The following is a 6,304-nucleotide window of genomic DNA, read 5'->3' as shown; positions in this document are numbered from 1 at the left end:
TGCAACAAAATTGGGTCCTCAACAGCTATGGCCTTAATTATGTGTTCTATGTTAGCTACCGGTATTTAATACATGTATTATTATGAAAGGCCAACACGTCGTTAAGAAGTAGAAAGTGGAAACTGTTGATGTTTTGCAGTTTGTGTAGCTTTGGGTGTCACATTTGGGTCAAAGGTTTATATGTTTTTACTGTTACATAATAATGCATTATTTCTCTTCTTTATTGACACTGGGTCCTTCCAGTGCCCCCCTTTCCTTGGCTGCATCTTCTGAAGTCTTTTCTCTGGTTCTTAAGTTGTATGTTGCTTGAACAAAAACAAATAAATAAAACAAAACAAAATAAAAACAACAAATAATCAAATAAATAAAACTTTTTAAAGAATATGACAACGGCAATTATAATTAATCACACTGAGAAAAACATGCGACGGAAAGTAAAGTGAGTTGATTTGAAGAACGTTGATTCAGTGTCTGGCAAAAAGTCAGCAATGCAAATATATTGTTCTGTCAATCACGCACACATAGCAACATGGGGCGCGGAAACATTTTTGGTATTACGAATTTCGTTATGTGCATGTTTCAAATGTCAAGAATAATATTATTGATAAATGTAGCCTATTATAAAAACTTGGGACCTGAAAATCGGTTCGTTAAGTGAGTGTTTCGTTATGTGCTTGCTAGAATACTAGCCTTCAAATAGAAAAAAAACAACAGTAGCAATTTGATAGTCTCACCTCATAAGTTGAATATCCCTACAGTACATGTACTTATGGCTTCCTAAGTAAGCTTGAGTATGGAGTATGGGCAAAGAGAAGCACGTTTCGACATAGGATCAGTCAGTTAGAGAAAAAGGGAAAGACCTGCTCCTATCAATGGCGCCCTCCAACCACTGGTGGTTTTCTGAATTTTAAATTGAACTATTTCCAATGTAATATTGTCCCTTTTTGGCATAATTAATTAAGATAAAATTCTAGGGGCGGGCTGTTTCGACTCTCGCCTGTCAGTGAGTGTCAGAACAAACCCAGGCTGAATCATTGATTATGATTGAATGGGACGCACGCAGTATCCCAGAAGAGAGATTCTCGATAAAATTATAAGACTTCCTCACATGTGAATAAAACGCTCGTCTTCTTTGAGCAACAGCGAACAGCCCACCCAGGCAACACCACAAACTCTGGTAGCGACCCCCCCCCCTCCTCTCTCTCTCTCTCTCTCTCTCTCTCTCTCTCTCTCTCTCTCTCTCTCTCTCTCTCTCTCTCCCTCTCTCTCTCTCTCTCTCTCTCTCTCTCTCTCTCTCTCTCTCTCTCTCTCTCTCTCTCTCTCTCTCTCGCTCGCTCGCTCGCTCTCTCTCTCTCTCTCTCACTCACTCTCTCTCTCTCTCTCTCTCTCTCTCTCCCTCCCTCTCTCTCTCTCTCTCTCTCTCTCTCTCTCTCTCTCTCTCTCTCTCTCTCTCTCTCTCAGCATAATGAGTTGTGCATAAAATTAAAGGAGTAGGGCTTCTTAAACTTGTAAGATTATATTTTATCCCGGGGGCCGGCCTTTTTCGCGAGGACGTGGGAAAAAAAATTTTTTCTATTTAGGTGCCTTAAACAACCCCCCCCCCGTTTTTTTTGTTTTGTTTTGTTTTTTGGAATTGTTAATTTGGGGGGGGGGGGGGGGGGGGGGGGTGGAGGTTGTTTTGTTTTCAGCTAGTGTGTTTTCTATCATTAAAATTTGCTCAACCCAACGCAAAGCCCAATCTCATTCGGGGGTCTTGCAACAACAACAACAACAACAACAACACAGCAATAACAACAACAACAGCAACAACAATTAACAACAACACAGATCTTCTTAGTCTTAGCAGCGAGTTTTACAGTACGTGTTACTAAGTGCAGAAAAAGGAGAGTTACTTGAGAGAGTAATACGAAGATTTAAAAGGGGGGGAAGAGAGATCATACGGGGTGCCCATTGGGGGATCGGGTCTGGTCGGGGCGGTTTGCTAGCCAGATTGAGAGCACAAAGCGGCTATCGTGGTACAAGCCGATCGCGCCCAACTAAAAAAACAAACGCGTTTGCTTTCAGGCGACGAGTGGGGCGATTGCCCCCGACCCGATCCCATCCGCAATGGGTACCCCATATGAGCTATGATAGATGTTTGATAGAAAAAATCACACCAGGGCACATATCTGCCAACCAATAACATTCGAGGATCGGAACGTGAGGCAGAGATCGGGATTAGTTTGGGAAAAAAGGCATCGTTTTGGAGTCAGTGGTAGCTTTGGAGACGGCCGAACTCAGCAAAAAAATTACTTCGTAATAATCACTCTAATATTAAAAGTGCAGGCCTATGTGTGTCATCATCAAGTGCCAGATCTGCCTGCAATCACAGACGTTAGCCATATAATTAGAGGTTCGCCACTCATTCCTTTCTTTGGCTGCTCTTTAATAATTAATAAGTTTATCCAGGTTATATTAATATTAGGCCATCCTGATTTTCCCCGTCACCACCTATAAGCTTTCTAAGTAAGTTGATGTGGATCTAGAGATCTATCCCTAAGCGCGTACATTCATCATCATCATCATCACTGCTTTGCTCACTCTACATCAAGGCGATATGTCATGAACACTTTTCACCTTTCCCTACCCTGGGCTAGTCTCTTGAAAATACATATGTACATTCCACGTCTTCCCACTTTTCTGTACGTCAAAATCGGCGACTCTTCGAGATCCACGTGGCCTTCCCCTATGATCTCTTATCCTGTGGATTCCAGTCAATTTTCTTTGTTATGCAGCTGAGAGTATGTCCAATTCATCGCCACCGCCTTCTTATTCTGAATCTCCGTCTGTGCTCTGTCGGCAAGCAGTGGTCAAAACTTCACACATTTCAAGTGCTATCCTCTCTGATAACAACATGTGTCAGTACTATTAATTTATCCATTGACACCAGTGCTTGCATTTCATAGGACCACTGTTTGACCTTCTATTTGAACACATCGCCTTTGCTTCCACCCGTAGCCTCATCCATCGATGTAACAAGCACAGACAACCAATGCCACGCCTCACTGCTAAGTAACCAAGGAGCTTAATAACAACTCACAGAATTCCACACTTAGTGTAGAATTCTGTGTAACAACTCTAACCTCCTCGTAAGTAACAAAGATTCGAGGAACTCTTTTCTTGGTTGGCCGTACGATCGGGGCGGTAGGCATTGGTCAAACTAATTTCACACCTCCGGCCTCTGGCTACCCGTGAAAGTTTCCGTGCTGGAGCGCCACTTGGGCACTTTCACTGGCACTCGTGAGATTTCACACCCCACACCACCATGACCATCAGCATAGGCCTAGACCTAGACGGTCATATAATCGATCGCCTAGGCCTAGACCTAGACGGTCATATAATCAGTCCACCTGCGCGCTACTGACCTAGATTCCTTGTGGGCTGACACACCCGTGTAGTAGGCCCACAACCTTGTAGATCATTAGTAGTGATAAGCCTACGCAGGGTGCGGCGGTCAGTTTGAATTGTTGTTTGCTCATGCTTTGACATTGGATTATTTCTGCCTAATGCAGTTTGCTTTTCAAGTCATCTGGATTATGTGAATATTTTCTACATCATTGTGTGTGTTGAGGAACAGAGGTGGTGACTAATTAATTAATTAATTAAAATTGACCAACAGTTTTGAGATCGCAAATTTGAAGTGCTGTTTGGCTGCACTGTAGGCCTACTGTTCATTTTCAGATTCTTCATCACCACAGTACTCAATGCTTTTTTCATCTGGATTGTGTGAATATCAAATATCTCTTCCATCAGTGTACGTGTTTAGCTTAAACCTATAGTGAAGTTTTGACCGTGCAAGTTTAATTCATATCTGTCTAAAATCCATGTCTACACAGTGGAGGCCCCCCTCCTGATCCGCACACTCTTCACTGACTTAGAGCCTCTGTATGCAAACAACCAATAAAAACTAACTCTCCATCCTATCCCTAGATCTACTTTTAGATTTAGATTAGTTTGTAACACAAACAATAGGCTAAAAGGACCATGTAGATATAAATCTATATATCTAGACTCTGAGCGTCTAGGGGCCCACCCTTGTTAGGTAGGGAAAAGTATACGGATCATAATTATGGGGGAGCTCCTTTGTGTTTTTCCCGGCCTGCATTGTATATTAATATCTGCTGTTCTTTCACAGTGCTTACATGCTTCTCTTCTAGGCCTATTTATTGCTTTCATCATGTGTGGTTATGACTCTGTTGGACTGTGACTGACACCTTCAAAATAAACCGAAGGAATAAGAACAACAATGGGAAGAAAATGCTCATTTGTTGGATGCAAAACTGGCTATGACAGTCAGAAAGGTGCAGAAAAAGTGACCTTGTATGGATTTCCTTCGGATGAAACAGAATGTTGGGCATGGATTGCTAGCTTACCAAACATTTTATCCTATGAAAAGGTGTCAAGATCAAAAAACATATCAGTGTGTGCCCTCCATTTCCGTAAAACTCTAACTCAACTCAACTTTCTGTCTTTCCATCGTTTTTGTCTGTCTAGAATTTTTTTTTACATGTCCATTAGTTGGAACACAAACACAGGGAAGCTAAACCATTGAGAGATAGAGAGAGAGAGAGAGAGAGAGAGAGAGAGAGAGAGAGAGAGAGAGAGAGAGAGAGAGGGGGGGAGAGGGAGAAAGAGACCGCCTAGCCGTGGCCGTTGTAATCATTATTATCATTACGAAGGTCACTGCTTGCTGTGGGCCGAAGCCTGAGCGGCCGGTGTGCCAGCCCACAAGCAAGGTGTGTAGTTCTTGGGCTGCGCTGCCTGATGATCGCCTAGGCCTAGACGGTCAGAGAGATTACGCTATAATTAATTACTACATGATTATTTTTGAACAAGCTGACCACAGAACTGGCAGTGGCGGCAGATCATTCATTCGCTTGAGATGTCGCTCGCAGCTGTTCACAGCTTACGGTTCTGTTGGCAATATTAATATTAATAATAATACAGTACCAGTAGGCCTACACTACAAGAGTTTCACGGCGCGATCGCAACTGCATAAGGTCATAATAATAATTATCATGAGTCATTAAGAACGCGTGGGACTCAAGTTTGGTTGTTTTCAAGGTGGTTAAAAGCACTGCATAGTTTTGTAAAGTTGAAAATTAACGGCAATAGGTTTACATCTTTAGTTGATTGAATTTTTCCTACGCGTTTTAGTTTTAGTAAGAGTTTTAACAAATACAAAATAGGAGAGGGGAGAGATTAATTAGGACAAAGGATATTTGATAGGAAAGAAGGAACGAACCACACTAGAGCATTCACGAAACACCCGGTTCCAATACTTCAAACGTAGCCTACTATAAAAGTTCTAACACAAGACGGGGCCAGAGCTGCACGTGGCTTTTGCGTCACACGTGCAAGAGTCAGCCCATGAACTATGAACTTCCAATCAAAACTGCCGAAAATCGCTGCGTGTGTAGCCGATTTCATGAGGCCCGGCGCGGGTCCTTTTTTTTTTTCTTTCTTCTTTTTTGTAGTTGTTTTACTGGGTCCAGTGGTTCGGGCACCTCACGCGGATGCCCTCAAACCACCCAGCTCTGAGAGCATACACCATTAACTATTCTGGACGTCGGAGAGCCAGAGGAAGACCAAGGCGACGATGGAGTGAATCTGTGGCAGACACCCTCAGATTTCACGGGATGTCCCTCCTACAGGCCACTCGCCTTGCTGCAGACAGACGCCTGTCTCCCCGCGACACCCCCTGGTACAAGCGGAAGAAAAAAAAAGTAAAAGTAAAAGTAAAGTTTTACTACTTTTATGGCGCTCGCTACTGCGTAAGGTCATATGAGCGCGCAGGACATTTTAAACATTTTCAATTGGTAGAAAATTTTAAATTTTGCCCGGCAAGCAGCCAAAGCCTACTCTTATCGATTTGGACCACCAAAGGATCTTTGACGTGCGCACTTGCACACGGGACCTCCGAAAAAGTTCGCCCTTGTCCGAGAAGGCTCAGTGTAGATCTTTCCTATCATAAGATCAGGGGTGTAGCTGAAAGACAGCATTAAGAAGGAGCCAAATAGTAGTAGTAGCAGTAGAAAGGCTGGGGGGTGGGGACAGAAAGTGGAGACTAAAGCAGACGACAGAACATTGCTAGAGAGCAGGAAAGGAGGTGATAGGTGAACATTTTCCGTCCTCTCCGCATTCGAGCCCACGCCCTATTGAACACTTTTAGACCACGAGAGCCCCCGGCCCTGGTCCAGAAATTTAGGCAATGTCTTTTCTTTTCCTCATCGGTCCGGGGTAGAGTGGAGTTCAGTGGTGTAGC

Source organism: Aplysia californica, unplaced genomic scaffold (assembly GCF_000002075.1).
Source record: "Aplysia californica isolate F4 #8 unplaced genomic scaffold, AplCal3.0 scaffold00037, whole genome shotgun sequence".
NCBI classification, from domain to species: domain Eukaryota; kingdom Metazoa; phylum Mollusca; class Gastropoda; order Aplysiida; family Aplysiidae; genus Aplysia; species Aplysia californica.
The sequence above is the reverse complement of the archived record's forward strand: the minus strand, read 5'-3'. Positions refer to the sequence as shown.